This window comes from Chrysemys picta, chromosome 21, assembly GCF_011386835.1.
Source record: "Chrysemys picta bellii isolate R12L10 chromosome 21, ASM1138683v2, whole genome shotgun sequence".
Lineage (NCBI taxonomy): Eukaryota > Metazoa > Chordata > Testudines > Emydidae > Chrysemys > Chrysemys picta.
In genome coordinates, this window is record NC_088811.1 from 10,469,999 (window position 1) to 10,492,314 (window position 22,316).

At 45.5% G+C, this 22,316-nt stretch overlaps 1 protein-coding gene across 4 annotated transcripts in view; it reads left to right on the forward strand.

The window, feature by feature from the left end:
- SPSB1 (splA/ryanodine receptor domain and SOCS box containing 1) overlaps window positions 1-22,316 on the forward strand; it is a 71,875-nt gene that overhangs the window by 385 nt on the left and 49,174 nt on the right. Inside the window, exon 1 of one of the 4 annotated variants that reach the window (XM_065575166.1) lies at window positions 13,914-14,485. The exons of the other annotated variants lie outside the window; for them this stretch is intronic. The gene's annotated coding sequence lies outside the window, so the exon portion shown is untranslated. Of the gene's footprint in view, window positions 1-13,913; window positions 14,486-22,316 lie in introns of those variants that run through there. 4 annotated transcript variants of the gene reach the window in all.

A 22,316-nucleotide genomic window follows, 5' to 3' on the forward strand; every position in this document is an offset into this window, starting at 1 on the left:
CCGAGCGGGGCTGGGGCTTGGGGGGTGGCGGGTGCGCCCGCTCCCCCTTCCCCGAGAGCCGGCGGGGGGCTCCGGGCGGGCAGTAGGGCAGGGAGTAGGGGGGCTAGTGGGTGCTTGGTCGCCCCGGAGCCAGCCAGGCGGGTGCTGGGGAAGGGGCCTCCCCTGAAGCTGCGGGGGGATGGGCTGGAGAGTCCCGGGGGAGTAACGTGGGCGTCCCTTGCCCATCCCAGGAAACCCTCAGCAGCCCGGGAAAGGCGGGGTAGGAGCCGGTCGGCTGCGAAGGGGTTAATGGAAACTTGGCTAGGGACCGGTCCTCACTTCCCACCTTCTGTGGCTTCAGTTTCCTATGTAGCGGCCCACGCTAGGGGCAGAGACAAGTACCGCGCTTGTGCGCCGGCCTCGCTCCCTCCTCCCCCAAAACATCCCGCTTGGAGGGAGCTCTCACCTGCTGGCGCTTCTGCTGAGAGGGTAAATTCACTTTCCTGTTCAGTCTCCTCGCCTGGCCAACAGTCACTATTTCCCTCCCCCCCCCCTCCTTAAGATGCAGCTGTTGTGCAAACACTGGATGTTGAAAACTTAGTTGGGATAAGGATTTCCTCACCCCCCCCCCCAAGTTCACGGCGAAGAACTTGTTTCTTCTAGTAACCGACCTAGCTCAATGCAAATCTTACCAATAAAATAAAATAAAAAAACCACCCCAAAACCAAACAATACCCAACTCTGATTCCTCTACACTTTATGCCCTTGTTTGCGCAGCTTAAAGGTGCTGTTGTATCTGAACTGCTCTGTTATAGTATCTTCACCTTAGGGCAAAAGTGAATGGCGGTGTCCTTTTCATATGAAAATTAGTTAAGATTAGCTGGGCCAATCGCAAGTGCCAGTTGTCTCAGAGCTGTCAGCTGGGGACCTGGGCAAATGCTTTATTTCCTTTATCAGAAAACCCAAGTGATTGGGATGCAAGGAAATATTTAACGGCCAGAGGTCATCTGCTATAGCCCTGTGTGAATTTGAAAGGCAAACACCAATAATGTTGATTCAGAGATTTAAACTAACTAAGGAAATAGGTTTGTTTATTAAGTGTATGCCTTACAGTGCCGCTCTGAATGGTCTCGGGAGCACACCCTGCAAGTCTAACGAACATGGTTATTTTTACAACATGGTCATCTTGGTAGTATAGGAAGACTTCTGCCTGGTTCTAAATAGCTGGTGTCTGTCATTTCCATGACAAAATACTCTTGACAAGTAAAGATGAAATGCAGTTAATTTGAGACACCAGGTGGGTGAGGTAATATTGGACCAACTTCTGTTGGTGAAAGAGACGCGCGTTTGAGCTTTCGCAGAGCTCTTCATCAGGGGGTTTCCTAGTTCATTTGGCATTTGCGGCTTCCTGATTGAGTCAATGGCTAATGAACAACCTGACATGTCATGAACTGCACCTAAGCCTGGTGTTCATTGTAAATGGGCTATCTTCTGTCCTGCTTAAAGCATCCTTTTGGGTAAGACTTAAGGGTGGTCTACACTGGGAACTAGCATTGGCATAGCTTGTGTCTCAGGGATGTGAAAAATCCACGCTCCTGAGAGACATAATTATACCGACCTAAGCCCCTCTGTAGAAAAGGCTGGATCCATGGGAGAACTGTGGGAGAGGTTTCCCACTACTGTTTCTAGTGTAGTTGTCTACACTTGAAACGCTACTTACAAGTACAGACAAGCCCTAAGTGATTGTAAAAATGGCAACAATCAACTTTCCTGAGAGGGGATTGAACTTTTTACTCCTGTCGGCAATGCAGGACAGAGGGGAGGGCAAGGGTTGATTTAAAAAAATAAATACATTTTTTCTTTTGCCTCATCCATATTCATATCCTGCAAGGTGAAGGCCTGATCTTCTGAGCAGTCCATGTGCAGAATTCCCATTCACTACAACGGGGGATCTGGGTACATGGGACTGTAGAATGAGACCGCGGATGACAATTGTAGGGGTGGGGGATGGACAGCCCTGTGAGCAGAGCTAGTTGATATGAAATGCATTGAGAATAAGATGGAGCCATTCCACTTCTTATAAAGTAATCTAAAAGTAAATGGCACCTTCAAGAGGGACTTAAACTTTGATACATGGAAGACTCTTTTCCCTTTGATGGGATGATATTTAAATAAATGCTAAATACATGGAACTGCTCTGTCAATCTGCCTAGCCGTGTCTTGGCTTTTCTGGCTTTATCAAGAACGAACATGATTGACATATTAAGGTGTAATTTATTCCTTCCTCCTTCTGTCCATTCATCTTTTTTTGTATTGCAGAGGCAATAGGAATGATAACTGTTTCACAGCAGAGTATTCCCCTGGAGGGGGATTGTGCTGGTGTAGCTTAGTATGTTGTCTCTGTTTCTTCAGAGATCACTGAAGTGCATTATAATGTGATTGGGAGTTTTTGTTTTTTTGGATCCCATATGTTGGATGTGTCTAAGCTGTGGTCTGGTTTTCCAGGAACTAATTTGCTGTAATGGTGTATTATCCTCCTGTGGAGTCAGGTGGCTTCACATGGATCCTGGACACAAAAGGAGTTAGTTTAATATTCAGTCCCTCCCCCCAATAAGCTATAAATGATGTACTTTAAAATGGGCTGGTTACGAATTGATGAAGGCATTTGATTTGTAGTTGAGCCAGTTAGTACACTGGAATTCTTAGCCCTATGGATTTGTACATAAGCTGCTGCATGCTGTGAAGCTAACACTGCATAAACTGATTAATTTTCAAGTTCAAGGAGTCTTGCATTTAACCCAGTAAGTTTTTATTTATTTTATGTTCATAGTTCAGTGGTATTTATAGGGGACCCTGAGGGTACTTTGATTTGTATTAGAGTGTTTGATTCATAGTTCATGAAGGGGGAAGGAGGGGAGTAGAATTGTTCAACATTTCCCCCAGAACTGTTCAGAAGAAAATCCCATAAGCCATGCATTCAACTTGATGTAATTATGACTGACAGTCTTTTTAACTTTCAAGACTCAGTTTTGTCTCCATTTCTTTTATCTGGGCTCTGGTCTAGCACTGCACGGTATTGTACTTCTTGTCACACTTTTCCATGGGTTTTTAAAAGTGAAATGAAGCATGGCTGCTGAGGACAGTGTCCCCATTGTCTCCTGCCCGGTGCAAAGATGTGGGCTGCTTGCCCTGGAGGTCTTGCTTATCTTGTAAATGTAGCTGAAGATGCAGCTGATTCTTCAGCTGATGTGATGCTGTTCATTCACTGTGGCTGCATTTGCAACAAAGAGGGTAGCAACAGCTTCTTCCTCTGTGTGTGGTGGCAGGGAGGGGAAAGTATTACATGCCTGTCGGTTCATGTGGTAGGCTGATACGGTGAGCGGTTGGCGTACTCAGTGCTTACCTACGCTATTCCTGCACCAGCAGCACTTACTTCAAGAGCAGCTGGAAGTTAATAAGGATGGAAGCAGGTTCTGACTTGGAACTCTAAACCAGCCTTACGTCTCTCCCTTTGAAGCAGGGCTCAACTACTCACACGTATGAGAATGGGACAGGGGTGGGGATGAGATGAGCAAGTTGCTCCCAGTCCTCGAGGGCTTGGTTAGATGAGGGAAATCGGTGCCAATGTGCGTGCATAAGTGAGGCTCTTTTAGTACAGCTACGCCAGTGCAAAGCCCTAATGTAGATGCTGCACCTGTGCAATTTACACCTGGTGTTCAATGGGGTAAGTCACAACAGTGTAATAACTACAGGGGAAGTTTGCAATGATTGATTTGGTGCAAATTTCCTTGACATAGACATCACCTAAGATGGAGACCGGTCCAGTGGGCAGCCCTGCTCTTCACGTGAGCAGACTAATAATGGGAGAGTTATTTAATCTCTCCCACGAATGGCTCCTGTAGAGTGCTGGGTTAGGGCACTAATTAGACACCAGTTGTATGATGAGCTCCTGAAAAGATTGTGCAATCGAGGGTAATGCTCATGGGATATAAAAAGTGAATAAGTGTCTGAGAACGGAGGCTTCCAAACGTCGTCTGTGGAGTTCTTGCTGCTGGTCTTCAGAGTTGGCTCGTGTCAACGTGCTGCTGACTCACTTCCAGCTACTACATTGTATTCGACAGCAAACTACTTCCCTAAGGTTGCTCTTCCATCTAAGCAATTGCTGGAGTTACCACAAGGATGTTATGCCGTTGCACATGGGCAAATGGGGGAGTGACGCATGCTATTGCTTAGGTCTGTCCAAGAGACTATATTTTTATTGAGATGCAGTCCGAAGTCTGGAGAAAGTTTGAGAGCCTTAGAACAGGAATGGAAACCAACCCAGGGCAAGCTCTTGCCCAATGATTGTAGTTATCTTAAAGCCTACTGGCCCGTTCCACTAATGCCACAGGAAGCATTGCTCTATCAAACCATGTCTTTCACTGGGGGGGGGAGAATATAGGAATAGTCTTCCAAAGTAAGTAGCTAATAAGTTTTGTACTGGTGAGACCCACCTATCTGAACTGAGTGGCTTGCTGGAGATCTTGGCAGCTGTGTGATTGAAGCAGAATTTTGTGTGTAAAAGGATGTCTCTAGGGTCAAATTATGGTGGGTCATTGAATTAAATGTAATAGAAAACTGTTAAAAACAGAATAGGAAGTCTTGAAACTTGGGGTTAAAAAACAAACCCACTGCTGAGGCTGGATGAGAACTTCAGTAATGGGATATTTAAGACCACAAACTTCTTCTTTCTTTTTATTTTTTTATTTTTTTTTTAGTGTGCAGTTGTGTCAAAACAGCAGAACACCTAGTTCCAGTGTGCAATTATGGGATGGATTCTAGTAGCCAGGATCCCTGGGCTCACTTTGAAATGTGCAAGTTTGGCATTATTGACTTTCTTAGTTTACAATAATTGTACAAACCACACCAATATGGGCACTAAATACCATTGCTAAAAGCAAAAACCCTTCGTAACAATTCAGGGTGGGCACGCGGCCAGACTCGGTACAGATGTTCCGGGCTCAGAATACTGAACAGTCTGCTGCACTGGCTTCCGGCCCCTTACCACATCAGATTTGAGCTCCTGTCCTTCACTTTCAGGGCCCTGCACAATCTCTGCTCTAACTTCCTCCTGCTGATACCTTCCTCCTAGGCTATGCTTTCACTGCAGAAAGGGTGAGTGTGGCTTTTTTATTTTGCATCAAGGGTAGCAAACAATGTAAAATCCCAAATGGAGACAAGGCACAAGTAGTTACCTCGATTATGGCAAGTTGAGGTCAACCCTACTTAATCTCCCTCCCCCTGCCTTCCATCAAGCTACCTTGATGTGAAAACTCTCTCTTGCTTTTTTTGCAGTGAAGACAACCTCAGGTTTTGTGGCTTGTTTTCAGCTTAGTCTCTTCATGCTGCCCCTCTGTTTGGAACTTACTCTCTATTTTTGTAGGGACTAACTCACTTTGCCCTCTAAAGTACATCTTACGCTAGTGTAAATGAATGGCCATTTTAATATCTTCCCCCTTCACCTCATAAGTTAACCAACACATTTCAGTGACTGGGGAGTAGGGTGACCGGACAGCAAGCATGAAAAATTGGGACGGGGGTGGGGGTAATAGGTGCCTATATAAGACAAAGCCCCAAATATCGGGACTATCCCTATAAAATCGGGACGTCTGGTCACCCTACCGGGGAGAGATGCATAAATGTAGCCTGGCACATTTCTTTTCTATGCTCAAGCAAATCTATACTTGTAAGGCCAAAAGCGAAACTTGAGTCACTGTTAGAACTTGCTCCAATGCCTTCCTCCCTTTTTTCAGAGTCCGATCTTAGGCCTTGGCTACACTCGCGGATTCACAGCGCTGCCGCGGCAGCGCTATGAAGCGTGAGTGTAGTCGCGGCACCAGCGCTGCGAGAGCTCTCTCGCAGCACTGCAAGTACTCCACCTCTCCGAGGGGAATAGCTTGCAGCGCTGCGAGCGAGCGTGCAGCGCTGCAGGCGCTGATTACACTGGCGCTTTACAGCGCTGCACTCGCTGCGCTCAGGGGGTGTTTTTTCACACCCCTGAGCGCAGCAAGTGCAGCGCTGTGAATTGCCAGTGTAGCCAAGGCCTCAGTGGCTTTTAAAGCCAAGGTAGGGTAAAGCAGCAGGTCCTGCATATCCACGTGGTATCATATAAGACGACTATCCAGCAGATAGCATGTGCAGTAAGGCAAGTTTAGGAGAATTAAACACTGGGAAGCTTCCACATTGTATGAGCTACAAGGAAGGAAACTGGAACATCTGGATTTGGCTATTATATGCCTAATCTAGGTTTTGGGTCACATTCCTCTGACATGGCCTTATCTGTTACTGTGCTATATACTTGGTTGCCATTCTTCAAATCCAAATGAAGAGGGGGAAGAGCTCAGAGCTAATTATAACGCTGTAGTGAGCTTTGCATCTCACTACTGGGTTGATTAAGTGCTCATTAGTATGCTTGGCCATAGGCCTGTGAGGATCTCCCTCTCCTCCCCCTGCCAAATTGGTGTGTCTTGCTTTGTCCCTATATAACCACATTGTGAACTCTCATTTCTTGGCCGGAAGGAGGCTGCTTTGTGCCATGTGGTCACAGTACAAATAATTTTCTCAGTTGAATGAGGATCAGATAGGCTTCCAGGTTCTTTGTCCATGTGAAAGAGGCACTGGAGCCTCAAGACAATAGGTGCTGTCCTTGGTACATCTTCTTAAATAGCCGTAGCGGTATAGCTGTAAGTGGGGGTTGGGAGATGTGTTATACAGTTGTCCCGTGTGTGTGCATGATGGTAATAAAAACAGGAATTTCAATAACTGCCTCCCAAAAGATCTGGATGCAGAGCTGGGATTATATTAACTTGGGGAGGATTTGTGGTCTCGTTGATGCGTGGGTTCTGAAGTACTGAATCTGCCCAGGGGGTTTTCCCAGATGGGAGGGGCATGATGGGAAGGAAAGAAGGTTCTCCTATGTTTAAAGCATCCTTTAGGACAGAGGGCTTTTCTTCTACTGGGAGGGGATGGGCAGAAGTGAAGATCTGGTCTAAACTCAGTTTTTGCAGCATAACTATTTTGGTTAGTGGTGTGACTTTCATTTGACCAAAATAGTTGTACCTGTACAACCCCTAGTATGGGCACAGCTATATTGGTATAAAACTGCCTTATATTGGTATAACTTATTCTAGCAGAAGAAGGGGGAGTAAACTTAACTGGAATAAATCATCTTTATGTTACTGCAACGGTGCCCACACTGGGCTACTGCTTTAACTGTACTGATATAGTACTTTAACAGTACTGATATGTACTGATATAGTTAAAGCAGTCCAAGAGTAGACAACGCCATGGAGAATTCTGATTGACACAGGTTTCCTGGAACCCACTTCCTTACTTCATTTTGATGAACAGTCCTCGTGTTCTCTGGATACTATGATAAAAACTGACCACCAGGGAACAAAGTAGTGAGAATAAGTCTATTCTCCTTCTACCAAGATCTTAAAGATTTAGGAAGTTATTTTCAGCAGAGCTGGTCACGTGTGACTTTCAGACAAGGTTACAGCTGCTTGATTACTTAGCAATCATTTATTTATAGGCTAATGGAAAGAGCCATACTCATTTACCAGTTTCAAGTTATCCTGATGGATCGATTATTCCCACTTTCCCCCCACAAAGAGCTTCCTCAGCCAGGGCCTCTTGCATCCTTTTGGTTTTTGTTTTGCCTAGATCTTCATTTGAAATACTAGTCGGTGGGGGGGCACAGGGCTAGAGCCACTGAAAAATTTATAGCTTGATGTCTTTGTTAGAAGCAAAGCCCCAGCAAACTGCTGGAGAAGGAATGTCCTTGTGGGTGCAGGCTGATAACTGAATAGGGATAATAGCATTTTGCAACAATAGCTCTCTGGAATCTGAAACTGAATGGAGAGAGATGGTTGAATTTCATGTGTCTTTGTTGGTCTGATTTTGCGTGTGTGTGTAAGCGAGGGCCTGAGTGGTGCTTGTGTTTCTGTGATTCTCTGACAGTTCTCTATTCCTCTGGGTTTTTGTTAACCTTATCGGGTTCAGCAGCAACAGTATGGATGTCCTCTCTCCTTAATGGATACTGCTGCCTTCAGCAGCTCACTTAGCACTCATCAGCTATAAATAGCCTGGTTGGTGGGAGGCTGCCAGGGTCAGGGAGCCATTTACCACTGCTACGTGTGATCCCCTCTCTCTCTCTCTCTCTCTCTATTGCTCAATCTTATCACTGAGACTTTGTTTTAACAAGAATGCTCCTCTGGTTTCACTTAAATCTTTTGGAAATCCTTGTGTGGCCACACTTAGTTTGGCTTAGGTTAAGTCAGTTAGGTATCTATTTAAGCTGAAATAAGCCACCCCTAAACTGAAGTGCGTGTACACACAGGGACTTGCCCCCTTAAACCGAGGACAAGGCCTGCAGTTTCAGTGGGAGGTTCTGCTGGCAGCAAGCTTGCTCCTGCTGAATGAAGAAACTCCACCAAAATGCAGCGGGTCTTTCTATTATCCAGTTCGTGAGGACTCTGGCGCATGTTGGGCAAGCAGTTGTTTGCTCTCTGCTGAACCTTGGACATGGTTGTGAGGGGGCGAAGAGCGCTAAAATGGGCTGCAAGCCAGCTCTGTCCTGTTTAGAGCAAGTTTTAAAAACAAGCTGTTGTTGATAATAGGTAGAAATGCTCTGTAGCCCTTCTATGGGAAGGGAAAGAGTACCATGGTCAGGGGGTTATCTCCATGGCCCCTCCTTGCCTCAGAAATATGAGTGGTTGGGAAGTTGTTTTAGAGATGGGAAACAAAGTCTTATTAAGTGACTTGCCTGACTTCACACAGGAAGTTTGTGGCAGAGCTGGGAATTCAACCCAGATCTCTCCAGTCCCCGTCCCCTGCCTCAACTGCAAGGCCATTCTTCCTGTCTCGGACACCCCCACTCCCGCAAAAGGGTGGGATGCTATTCACAGTACTCTACTGACTCATGACAAGCACATTCTTTCCCAGTGTCCAGCTCCTGCTTAGTCACAGTAATGCTGCTTGACTCCTCAGCTTCAAGCATATGGCAGCAATTTGCTCTTCCAAACACTTCATCATTTTGCTTGAGTCCAGTTAGCTTTAAACCTACGTCCCTGAGTTCTGGCTTGTCCAACAATCTCAAATAGATGGCGGTTAAGTGTATAGCCATATAGTCAGCTCGAACAGTTCATCAGGTCAGCCTTACAACCAAGCAAATTTCAGCCTGTTCTGACCAACCTTCCGCCTGTGAGACACGCCTTGCAATAGTGTGGACAAACCTTATTGAATTAAGTTTAAGTGTTTTAGGAACTCATTGTATTGAAAATGCAAATGTTTGTATTGTTGTAGGATTGTGTGTAACTTCTCTAGGAGACGTGACCAGTGTAAACCCTTGGGAAGTGTTAGGAGCTTCAAAGGACTCTGGGAAACAATGGGCTAGACAGACCAAGCAAAGTGGGATACCTAGGAAGTACTTGGGAGTCAGGGAAGGTAACTTCTTATCTCTGGAACCTGCTTCCTGAGGAGAAACCCATTGTCTGCTGATCACCTGTTAAGTGCGGACAAGATCAGAGGCTCAAACTGGATAAGAGTGACTCTCGGTCCCTGCTTGTTCTGAGCCAAGGCGGTTCTGTACTTATGACCTCAGAAGGGCTTAGTGTTTGAAGGACCATTCACCTCCCAGAGCCCCTGCTGGAGTCAAAGGTGATCTCTGGTAAGCGATTAGCTTGCAGGTATGTCTTGTCTAATGCTGGTACATGAAGAATGACGCTTAGAAAGGGCTGTGTGGTAACTGTGGATAATTACGCTGTTTATAGCCTCCGAGGGATGAAGGCCAGGCAGGCTTGCTGCACAGTCAGAACTGCTGGGGATTCACAATGTAGGCAGGGAACTGTGCAGTCTGGAAATAGGCCAGTCGGGAGCGGGGGAGGAGACAAGAGAGGTGACGGCTGGGGAGCCAGGCACCTAGAGCAGGTTCCTTTGCTGGGCCATAGAGAGGGAAATTCGGGTGCAGTTGCCCTGAACTGTGACAGCGCATGTTTGGCTGAACTCTCCCCTTGCCTGCAGGCCTCTTGCTGGTCTGACCAGGGATTATGGAGGTGGTGCCTTCCCTCAGTAGCTGAGGCGGCTCTGTTCTTTCACAGCCTAACTGCAGGGGCAGGAGAGGAGAGCTCTAGGGTGTCTGAAATGATGACTAGGCTCCAAAGAATGCAGCTTTGCACTACACGTGGCTTTGCATCTGGTATGTAAAGGAGGAAACATGCCCACGGAATTACTTAATTTTTTCAGTGTTATGCGCGTGTGACTGGGAACCAGGATGTCTGATTCCTTTTCCTGGGAATGTCTCTGCCGTGGTGTGTGACCGTGGGAATGTCTCTGCCGTGGTGTGTGACCGTGGGAATGTCCCTTCATCCCTGTGCCTCTGTTTCCCTGTTTGTAAAAAGGGGTTGATGCATCTGCTTCACAGGATGGGTTGTGACAAAGTGTTTGTAAATGACTTTGATCCTTGACTGAAAGGTGTAGCAGTAGCGTTTAATAGTTAGCTTGCGTGTGCGTGCATTCTGTATGGGGTGGAACTGATTTAAATCACTAGTCAGGAAGATTCGATTTAATCATGGATTTCTACATAAAAGTGCATTCTTGGTGGTGGTTATAACCTTCATACATATTCTTCACAGGTAGAGGAACTTCATTAAAATATTCCCCACCTGGGTCTCTTTTATGGCCTGCTGCCTTTATAGGTTTTCCCTTCTAGTGAGAGAATGGTATGGTAGATCTCAAATCCAGGAAGGCTACACTCAGAAAGACCTCAAGACTTCTGGAATATGTTGCTCAAACAGTTTCACTTTTGTTTCTACTGCCTGTCCCCCCTTCTCACATTTGTCTCCAGACTTCTTCTCCTTGTCCAGAACTATTCCGCTCCCAACCATCTTCTATTAATTGAACTTTTTGAAACTTTGCACTATTAGAGAGAGGTAAGGGGTTGACTCTGTGTACCCAAATTTGCGGAGGGACAATAGGGTTGAGGTCTGTTATTTCTCACCTCTCTATTTATTTATTTATTTAAAAACATTTTTGCTGTTAACAAGCATGTTATCTCTGGAGACACAAATTCACAGTTTAAGAACTGCAAAACTAAGCATCTCTGATGGTATCTTCTAGACTGAGCACTGAGTCCCATTGGGTAGATAGAAAGATTAACCTAAATAATCTATACAGAAGCCTCTGGAACCCCATAAAATTGGGTCCCTAATCCATTAACTATTGGAACTCATTTACCAAACTTTTCTTAAACATTACATGAATATATTGTCTCATGCTATAGAATTAGAATTTATAATCCCTATTCCATGATCTTTGAGCTATAATGTATCTTAATTAAAACTATCTTTAGATAAGTTTCTCCTCAAAAAACATTTTATCCAAAAAATCTGATTTAAATAAAAAAAATCTGTTGTTTTTTTTAAAGTAATTGATTTTTATCCACCCTGATTCTGTATAAACCACTTCCAACAATCCTGTGAGGTAGGCAAATATCTATCAGATGTTAAACTTGTGTGTTTCCAGACTTAACTGGTATGCCTGGAGCATTGGCGGGGCTGTTGGCACAGCCAGGATTAGAATGCCAGGAGGTCCTGGCTTCCATTTCTGTGTTTAGAAGAAGCATGGTCCAGTAGACTAATTATCCATGCTGAGTAGGATGGAAGTTTTCCCACGGTCTTATCTAGTATGTTTACACTGCACAGTACACGTGTGCTGAAATCGTTTATAATTTTGCTTTGCTAACATGCAGTTATGCACTTATATAATTTTACTGGCAGAGGTGATGCAAGGTAATTCCGGGTATGTCTACACTGCCGAGATCCAGTAATGAAGACACAGCCTGCGCCAATGGAAGGGGTTTTCCAGGCTGTGTGGGAACACCCCCTCCCCGAGTGATGGTAGCTAAGCTGACAGAAGCATTCTGGGCCCTGGGGTTTAGATCTGGATAGCTATGACACTTGGAGGGGAAGGGGTGTGTGTTTTACCCCTGGACTGACATAGCTATGTCCACTTAACTTCAGTGTAGACCAGGTCGAAGAGTGAATTCCTCCTGCCAACTACACTCCAGCGGATGACTGACGGCTCCAATGTTGTGAGTTCCAGATACACTAGAGGGGTATCATTCTTGGCCAGTGTAGGGCTGTGCAGAGGAAAGACTTTGTCTGTCTAGCATACAAAGGAGTTTAGAAGTTCACTATCAAGATGAACTTGCACCTAGTTGTCCAGCTTGGTTGACTGGAATAGAGGGAAACGGAGACTTGCTTGGAGAGAGATACAAGGGAGTTGGTGGCACTTCTAGATGTGGTCGTTTTTGGTCTGACCAGTGGACAGGCTTAACCTCCCTTTAAACTTAAGGCTTTCCTGGCTCTGATGAAATGTCTGTTGCAGTTATTCTGTATTGTGACAGGTTTACATGGTGGCAGTCTCCCCAGTAGTGACACTCTAATTAGCTTCTCCCACTCTAGTCATAGCAATTCTGCAGTCTTGGAAACTAAAATTTTAATGCAGCTCTGGTACAATCTCAAGGAAAACCCTACTGCAGTTAACAAACGAGTGTTGTTGAGGCTGGCGCCAGCCTGAACTCTCTAGGAGTGCTCTAGTAGTGAAGAGACGTGCGTTCCGCTTACAGTGCTGTTTCTTAGATGTATGATCAGGGCTAGCAGTGGTTCTAGTAAGTGGAAAATTGGAGGGGTTAAATCTGTGATTTTAATGCTGCTGAAAGGATCGATCACGCCATTTTCTGCACGATTCAGTCTGCAGCAACATGCGCTTCCTCAGCCCTGACCTGGAAGGATCATTTCTAGGGGTCAAAGGCTACTTTGATGTCCTTGACCTCTCCCGAACAAGGCTCACTGGTGTTAGGGGTGTATGCTGGGCTGAGCCTCCCTGGCCCCCCCCCCCCACTCACTGAATAGCTACAGTACAGTAACAACTCTGTTCCTAACAATCTGTGTATAAAGCAATGACTTAAAGGTGAAATGCTGAATAACTCCTCATCCGTCCTCTGCGCCATCAGGTGGCCTGCAGACTGGCTCCTCGTGTGCTGTTGATTTGGAGGGGGAGCATGTGCGCATAAGAGGGGTTTCCTTGGTGGGAGAACGACTGTATGTGGAGTGAGGCCAGGGGTGTTGCTAAAGTGACAGACGGATGCACGAGAAAGAGGCTCACTCAATCTCCAGTGACCATCACATTCGCAGGATGTTGCTGTACCTGAGATCGGGCTTTAGGTCTAGGGTTCTCTGGGCCACCTGGTGCTTGTAGCATTCTGGCAGCAGTAGCCTGCCCCAAGGAGTGTGGTTTAGTGGATTGAGGACAGGGCTGGGAGCCAGGAGGAATAGTAGGCTAATCTCAGCTGTACCATTGACTTGCTGTGTGGCCTTGAGCAGGTCCCTTAATGAGTCAGCCCTGTCTTTACAGAAGGAGAAATCTGCTGAGCCGGGCTGTTGAGCGGACTGACGTTCATATGGTGCTGATTTCCATGGCGCTGGCTAATGCAGGAAGCAGCATTGCTTGGTTTTGGTGGGAGATTTCTCATGAGGTGGGGACTCATTTTGACTGGGGGCGGAGGGAATGAATCAATCCTGTCGACACCCTGAAAATGCAGCAGCGGGGCCCTGTGGCTACAGCATGTTGCCTGGAACTGCTGGTGCGTGCCGGAAGCCTTTCCACCCTCATTTCTGGACGCTGGCTCATTGCAAGTCAGAAGTGGGAAGGAATTTTTTTTTTGGATGCGTTCCTAACATTGTTCAGAGGAGATAAGCAAGGACACTTGAGGTAGAGGCTTTCTTGGATGTCACCTGCCTTCTAGCCCTCCCCTTCCCTATGGATCATGAGTCATTAGCATGGCTTGGTGAGTTTCTGCAGCAGCCTCATTATTAAGCTGCAAAATAGCCGTCTTGAAGACTGAAACATGTGTTTCTTTTAATACTTGAAACCTTCTGACTCAGTGCAAGCCTTTAACAATAAACTTCCTTTGAAAGGAAACCGGGATTGATGCCTCAAGCAAACACACGGATAAACAGAACGTATAAATCCTGGCGTAGTTTTTCATTCCTGGCATCCTGGCTCGTATGTTGCTTGGGTCACAAGTGCACTGAGTTTGAGCCTCTGTTGAAGAACCACTGCACCGTCAGCCCTTGGTAGCTTGTTCTAGAAAGGGAGATGGGAGAAGAATGACAGCTGGTGAGAGTCTGGCTTCAGGTGTCGGCAAACTTGCTCAGTGTCTGCATGGATCTAACCAGCTCTGTTGGACTTGCACTTCCTGGTGTTCAACACTCCTCTTAAGGGAGGAAAGCGGAACTTAAATCCCCAGCCATTAGCCAGTGGAAGAAAAATCGGAAGTCCTAAACCGGACTGCAAAACTCAACATCTGAGTTACTGTTACTCCTCTAACCAGAAAGCTTGGACCACTCTGCATTTCCTTTCGGCCCTGACGTCAGAGGATGGTTGAGCTGTCGTTATCCTTAAGGTTTGTTCTTCCTCCTCTTCCCCATTCAGTCATTGTGATTCTGATAGATCAGTAGCAGGGCCTTCAGGCTGGGCACTCCTGGCTGACACCCCTTGCTTCTTACAAGCACATTATTCCCAGAAGAATAGCATCTAATGCAACCTCGTGTGTATGATCTGTCTTCTTAAAACTCGGGATCCCTCCAGAGCTTAGAAGTGACTCTGATCCCCCCAAACCAATGGGTTTTCTTCCTGTGTTAGGCTCATAAAGTCTAGTGGCATCAAATGCTTGTTGTGTAACATGAGGAAGCTTTAAGTATGTTGGCTGGAACAGTTCTGCCATTGTCCGATATCTGGAGAGTGGGCTGCTTGTAACTTTCACACCAATAATAATGACAACTACCTTGTTCGTGGAGGTGTATGTGAAAATGCCAGGGTGTGAGACAAACATTTTAGGAATTAGAACTGTACTATTTCTAATAGGAAATTGTGTGGAAGGGACATTGAAGTCCATGCAGGTTATTTTAAAAACAACTGGGTGAAGAAGATATGAAAGTGGGTTATGGGCACACAAGTTCAGTTTCTCAGTGTTTTAATTAGAGAATGGTATCCTAAACTTACAAGGAAAAGCTCTTGTTGGTTTATTTCTGAATGAATAATTTCATTATTCTTGCGTCTGATGAAGTGGGCATTCACCCACGAAAGCTTATGCTCCAATACTTTTGTTAGTCTTAAAGGTGCCACAGGACCCTCTGTTGCTTTTTACAGAGTCAGACTAACACAGCTACCCCTCTGATACTTCATTATTCTTGTTTGTTTGTTGCACATGCCTCTCTGGCTTATTGTAAACATCCAGGCATTGTACTGACTGTCCACCCAAGCACACATCTCATGCATAAGCCCAATATACAGATGTAGAGAAGCCATTTTTCATTTGCTCTGTCTATTCCTGATTGTTTTATGTGCATGGCTGTCTGGTTGAAAAAACAAATTTTCATGTATAGAGAAAATCATGCTTGAAACGAACTCTCCCCCAAGCAAGAGAAAGTTGATGCGATTATAAATAATCAGTAAACTGGCTACAGGTTCTGTGTGAACCTGCCTGTGTCTGTAGAAGGCTGTGAATATTTTCTTGTAAAGTAACAACTATTTTACTTGCTGGATGTTAGGTTTTTAAAGAGGCCTCTGATCTTCCTTAATACCTTTTGGGCATGATTTGGATGCTGGCGTCTGTTCAAACTTGTGTAGTGGCAATAGTTCAAAATGCTTTTCTCCCACCCTTACCATAGGCAGCTGCGGTAGGCTACTGTAGTACGACAATCTTATTACCAATACCTATCACATTAGAATAAACTAGCCCCTACGGTCCGTTTGGGGTAGAGTTTTTAAACTATGTCCTTTACTATAAAAAATTGAATTTTAAATAGCATTGAATCAAGGGCCTTAATTACACTAGAAAGCTTTGCTATGGTTGAGGGTGGATGGGGGCAACAAAACTACTAGTGTAGATGAAGTCATTAGAGCAGGGTAACGCTTTTTGACAAACCTTTTTTGGAGAAAAATGCAGATTTGGTAACACCAAAACATTTCACAAACTTTCATTTCTGTTGAATTGTTTTGATCGGAAAATATAAAATAGAAACATTTCATTTAAAAAACGTCAGTGATTCAAAATTAACTTCAACTTAAAGGAAACGTCTAAACACTTACACATAAAGCTCTGTCAAAACAACAATTTGTTTTGGGTTAAAAAAAAGTTTAGTTTTGACACACCACAATCTCCCCCTCCTGTTTTTTGGAATTGCCTGCAAACTGAAAAATCTGCTATTCTGACCGCTCTCGCAGTTACACCAGTGTAAGTGCTTGTACTGGTATAACTCATTCTGGTTCAGGAGGTGGAAGAAGCTATACTATATGAGTTATCTTTATACTGTTATAATTGCAGCCATCCTAGGGCTTTTAGCAGGATAAATATTTGCTTTAAAACAAACTCCCCATAACCAAAATAGTTATACCAGTAAAACTTGTAAGTGTAGACCAGGCCGGCGTGTCCAGTGCCTGTGCTGAAATGTTTGCAGTCTGGCTCAGACAAATACAATATGACAAGGCTTGGCAGGATTAGATTCCTATCAGTAAATGTTGGTGAACATCAGTTCCACTGTGTACACGCAAACCAATGAAAAAAGTCCATAGATAATTAAAACACTCAAGTGGGCAAAGTAAGCAAAATGCTTCTTGAGAAGCATGACCCCATAACTTCCTGCAACTGTGAAAACACCTCGATAAAAATAGAACTTAAAAATAAATATCGTTATCCATCAAAATTTAAAACAAACAAACAAACAAAAAAAACCCAACAAATTCTGCCAAGCCCTAATATTAGTTGAATTACAAAGATGGCGCTCAAGGAGTGGGCTAGAAAGACATCGAGAGCACTGACCAAAGTGGGAGACTGGGTATTAGGTTTGCTAGCCTTTATTGTGCAATGCCTTGCACATCTCGGGGCTGAACTATTAGAATATAAGAACATAAGAGTGGCCATACTGGGTCAGACCAAAGGTCCATCTAACCCAGTATCCTGTCTTCCGACAGTGACCAATGCCAGATACCCCAGAGAGAATGAACAGATAATCATCAAGTGATCCATCCCCTGTGGCCCATTCACCTCTAACTACATAATGATTTAACAATTGACTCCCCTTGATTTGGACTCCTTTGCCACCTTAGGCTGAGGTTTTGTATCGCTTCACACGCAACCCTGCCTAGATTATTAGGGCCTCTAGATTTCTGTTCGGTTTACTTCATGAAGTTAGCCTTGGTTGCAAGGGGACTGATTGACTGCAAAGGACACAACCAAGGAAACCAGCTCTGCCACAGCTCTATTCCCTGCCTTTTGGGCCGTACTACAGAAGGGCCCATGTTAGGCAGGTGAAGCCCAAAATTAAGGTACTTTTGCTCTGTAAAAGTGGATTCTACTAGAAATATTAACTTTTAAAATAAGCGAAAATGAGGCTTTGTTTCTGGACTTCAACGTGCATTCCCCTACAGGGCTAGCACTGCGAACCCTGGGCTATTGGTGCTGGTGCATGATAACCTGAAAGTGAAACTGGTTTAGAAGCTTCTTCATCATCTAAGCAGAGTGAGATGCAAAAAGTAAGCAGCATATGTAAAAACAGATGAATTCTTATTGGAAGATATCAGTAGCAACTGGGAAAAGTCTTCTCACCCTCTCTCGGAGCTCCGTGCATACTAAAGGAAGATAATTTGGCTTTTAAAATGTATCCTGTGTACAGTTTCTGCCATTCTAACCTGGGCTTCCTTAAAAGCTGATGAACAGCTGCCATGTGTGCAGGACCTTGGCATCAGTGATGGGGTTACCGTCAAATGAAACGTTTGATAAAGGAAATGCAGCTTCTCTCCACTGAGGGTTGGACAGTCTGGATTGATGTGGTGCTGCACTATGTTTTGCTGTGCCGTCTCTTCCCTGGGACACACCAACATAGCTTTGAATGGGAGGGGAAAGCATCCCTTTACACTCCAGCTGCTTCTTTCCTGGGCGTAGAAGGAATCTTTGCTGTATGTTCTCTCTGGAAATAATCTGAGGACCACTGTCAGCTGCAGACCCTACCAGGGCCAGGCTGTTTTCTTTCCTGACTCGTGCTGGAACAGTATAACCCATCCTTAGTATATTGGTGCATTTTGGCTATTCTGATCTGGTGCATCGCTACTTGCTCTCAATTGTAGGCTCTCTGGGGCAGGGACAGCCCTCTTGCTTATGAGCTTAATGCAGTGAGAGGCCCAGTTGGTTTGGGGGGTTTGTGGATGTTACTGTAATATAAACAAGCTTCAGAAATGGGATCTCTTCCCCTTCACAGATGTAGGAAAAACAGTGTGCTACTGGCTCTAATTCTTTCCCAACTCGCATCCAAAAAATTCTTCCCACTATTTTCTCACAACTTCAGTGTCGTTCAGAAACCTTTCACATGTGAAGCTTACTTAGTCTTGGGACTAATTAAATTGAGCACCAAAGAAACTCTTCAGATGAGATGCTTTTCCCAGTCTTCATGCAGAAATTGCCATCTGCGCGCACATTGTTAGAAGTCAACAGGGCTCTCTGCAACCTTCTTAATGGCAATAAAACAAACTCCTTTTTAAAATTCTCTGAGGTTTAGGTGGTTGCTCTGTTCTCAGACTCCAGAAGCAGGCAGCTCACTATGGTAGCACTGCTAGTATATTAAATTGCCTTAGGACTTTTATAACCTTGGGATGGAGATAGGATTTTACTCTTTTCTTTTTTCTAAATGTACAAACATGCCTGCTTCTTATCTGAGGGCACTGGGGCAGAAGGTGGCGGGGTGCTAGAATATGGAGTTACCAAACAAGGGCTTTCTCTCCCGGGCTGGGAAGGGAATTTGATGAGAAGTCTTCAGTTTTGCAGCAGCTGCATAGATGCCAGAGCTGCTTTCTTTGGATCTGTGGCATGTTGCCATGTCAAGAATCTATATCGTGAGGCGATCCCAAATGGGGCCTCGACACCATAAATGTACAAAGCCAGTCAGTGACTAAACAATTGTCCTTCTAGGAATGACTGCGTTTTAAAGAGAACTCAAGCCACAAACTGTCAACAGCCAACATAAGCCAGGGATGGAGGAGACCAAGCCCTTTTCTGCACAAGAAAGCAGCACTGGTTTAAAATCGGTCTTTAAAAAGACTTACTCATTTAAATGGCTGCAAACCCTTGTGTGGACTCTTCTCTGACTTGAGTGGCATTGTTGGGTTAGTTGAAAGAGATTCCTAATAAGCTGAGCCAAGCTAAAATAAGCTCTGTTTCAACAGAAATCAGGGTGTCTTTTAATTATAACAATGCAACTTGGTTGACATGCCTCAACTTTCTAACTCATGGATTCCAGGGCCTACCAGGACCTCCTGGTTGTGAGGCTTCAGCTCAGGTTGTACAACTTGTGCACAATTCAGTTGGTTAAATCTGCAGGGGCACAGAGCAGTCAGGCCCCAGGACTGTATCTACAGTCCCTACCAAAAGAAGGATGAATTGGTGAGTTGGGCCAGGCAGAATTTAAATGTTCTTTCCAAGCTGATGATTAAACTCCAAGACCAAGGATGCTGGAATGATTTTGGTAGCAGGGGTGTTGAAAGCCATTGAGCAACACTGCAAACGCTGCATATTATGGAAGCCATGCTATTATTACTTTAAGCCGGGGTGCTGCTACACCACTCGTTCCAGTGCCCCTGACCCTGACCTTGTCCAATCCAGGTGGAGCACATGCCTTCGGACTGTTGAACCGGTGGTGGAAGCAGCCTGATGCAGTTGAACAGTGTCCCATTAAAGAGGCTAGGGTTCTAGTTTTTGTGGGGGTGGGCTCAATAGTGTGACCTGGTTTAACTTCCTTAGCATTTTCATAAGTGCCCAGGCACCCAAAGCCACGGACTCGCCTCCTTCTACCAGCGATAAAAATGAATGTCGGTAAAAGTAATTGCAGAGACTGACACTCAGGGCTTGTCTATGCCGACGCTGACGGGAGAGCTTCTTCTGTTGGCGTAGGAACTCCACTCCCGTCGACATAGCTACCGTCTCTTGGGGAAGAAGACCTTTCATTGACATAGTGCTGTCTACACCAGGGGTTAGATCAGTATAACTGTCGCTCAGGGGAAAATCCAGACCCCGGAGCAACATAGTTCTACCAACAGAAGAAGTGAAGACCAAGCCTCAAACTGGCACTCTTCTTCCTCCTGTTAGAGCTGCCTCTGTATGTGTTGTGTCTATGTAGCTCTCCGATGCGCTAGGGGCTTAGACACCAAGTAATGCAGGTCCCTGGTCAGAAGAACTTGGTTTAAGTGGACTACGTTCAAGGAAGCTAATGGATAAAATGGGGGCAGAAAGGAATACACAGGGTATGCTAAGGGTAGAATTTGATTGGGGAAGAAGGGGTGTGTGTGTGTCTGCATTCCAGCTGGCTCCTTGGTGAATGACAGTAAATTACCACTTGTTGGAAGAAGAGATTTCTACATGCCTGTAATTCAAAAGGCAAATCTTAAATGTGACCAGCTTTAAGTCCCTGTGATCTGCTCCAATTGTGAATACTATACTTATGGACAGCTGTGAAATCTTTTGGTTTTGTTTGGTTTCAGCAAGCTTGTTGAAACCATGTCCCAGAAGAGTAACCAATCAGAACAGCCTTTCACTGATGTGCATAGGCACATCACAGGAGCATTAGCTGCCCGTCTGCGTGACTGTCTCCGTGTACAGGAATTGTGATCTCTGAAGTGCTTCCGAGTGAGGCAGTTGTAAACCTCAGTCTATTTTGCCTCTGCAGGAATGGAGGTGATGGGTGTGTCTGGGGGGGGGCGGGGGGTGTTCTACATGCCAGTGGTTCAAAACAAAGCTGCTAGATCAATCACCTCTGGCCTTCCTGTAAGAGAACGCATTAGAAAGCGTTTTTCCCTAGCTAGTCGGGATCAAACCAATCACAACCTGAGTTGATTGGGGGGGGGATTGCTCTGATGTTTTGGACTAGTCTAATCCCCGAATCAAAGTTCACCCAAAGTAGATGTGCGAGATTCCAGGCTGCATCCCGGCCAAGAAATAAAAAACCTGGCCAAGCAGCCAAGGAATAAGCTGAACTGGGAGACTGGGCAAGCACTGTCTGGTTTCTAGGAACCTCTGGACAGCTGCAGGACAAGCCTGCTCACATTGCTGTGAGTAAAAGCATCAGTGGTACAAGGGATGCGTAAGGCTAGTCAGAGCAGGGCTGATGACTGCAGACTAAGTGAGCTGTGAAGTTCCATTAGCAGCCAGGTAATTCCAGGAGGAACTCTTCAGCTCACTGCTGATAGTGCTGGGGAACGTGGTCAAATGATTGCCCTTGCTGGGAGGGTGAGGGGGAATTTCCAGTTACGGAAGCTCCCTCAAAGTGGCGGTGACCACCGGCTCCCGAACCATGGCCCTGCCCCCGCGCTGCCTCTTCCCCTGAAACCCTTCCAACCCATTGCTTGCCCTTATGGCTGGTAAAAAGTGATGGGGCCATGTCCCCCTGGTCCCTCTGTTCTGCTGCCCCTGGGTGGGGTAGGGAATGGACTGGCCCTAGATAGTTACTAAGGGTGAGTGCAAGCTTGGGACTCGCCTAGAGGACTGGCTGAGATAATTGCTGCCATCAGGGAAGGACTCCTTCGTTGGATGCCAGGGAGGGAGAGTGGCCAGCCATAGCGAGAGCCCCTGCTGGAAGGGGAGGAGTGAAGGTGAGCTTGATGGGATATATAAATATAGATGCTCTAATAAATTTGTTAGTCTCTAAGGTGCCACAAGTACTCCTGTTCTTTTTGCGGATACAGACTAACACGGCTGCTACTCTGAAACCTATATAAATATAGACATTGTGTTCCAAGGTCGTGATGTTGTAGACTCCAAGTCATGTTGGGCCTTCTGAACACCAAATGTCTGGTGTAGAGACTTCTTCCTTGACAATAAACAACATCCTTCTGACTTTTTTTTTTTGTGTGTGTGTCCATGATCAGGAAATACAGAAGAGCCAAACACAGAACTCAAGATTCCACTCTGCTCTCAAACAGCTTAAAGCAGAAGTGGTTTCCCAGACGGACCACTCAAAAGGGTCATGATTTTTGAGGGAACGTCCTGTTCCAGATAGGAAAGAGCGCTACATTCCAGTTCAGTCCTATCAATATTCATTGTGCGGGGGGAGGGGAAGACAAATGCGACTAAGCCGTAGCAGATGCAGTTGAAGACTTGCCTAGACTAGGATTTGTGGTGTGACATTGGCACATGCTAGTGTGTTTCAGGAACCTAGGATAGGTAGAACAAGGCAACGTATGCTTGTGAA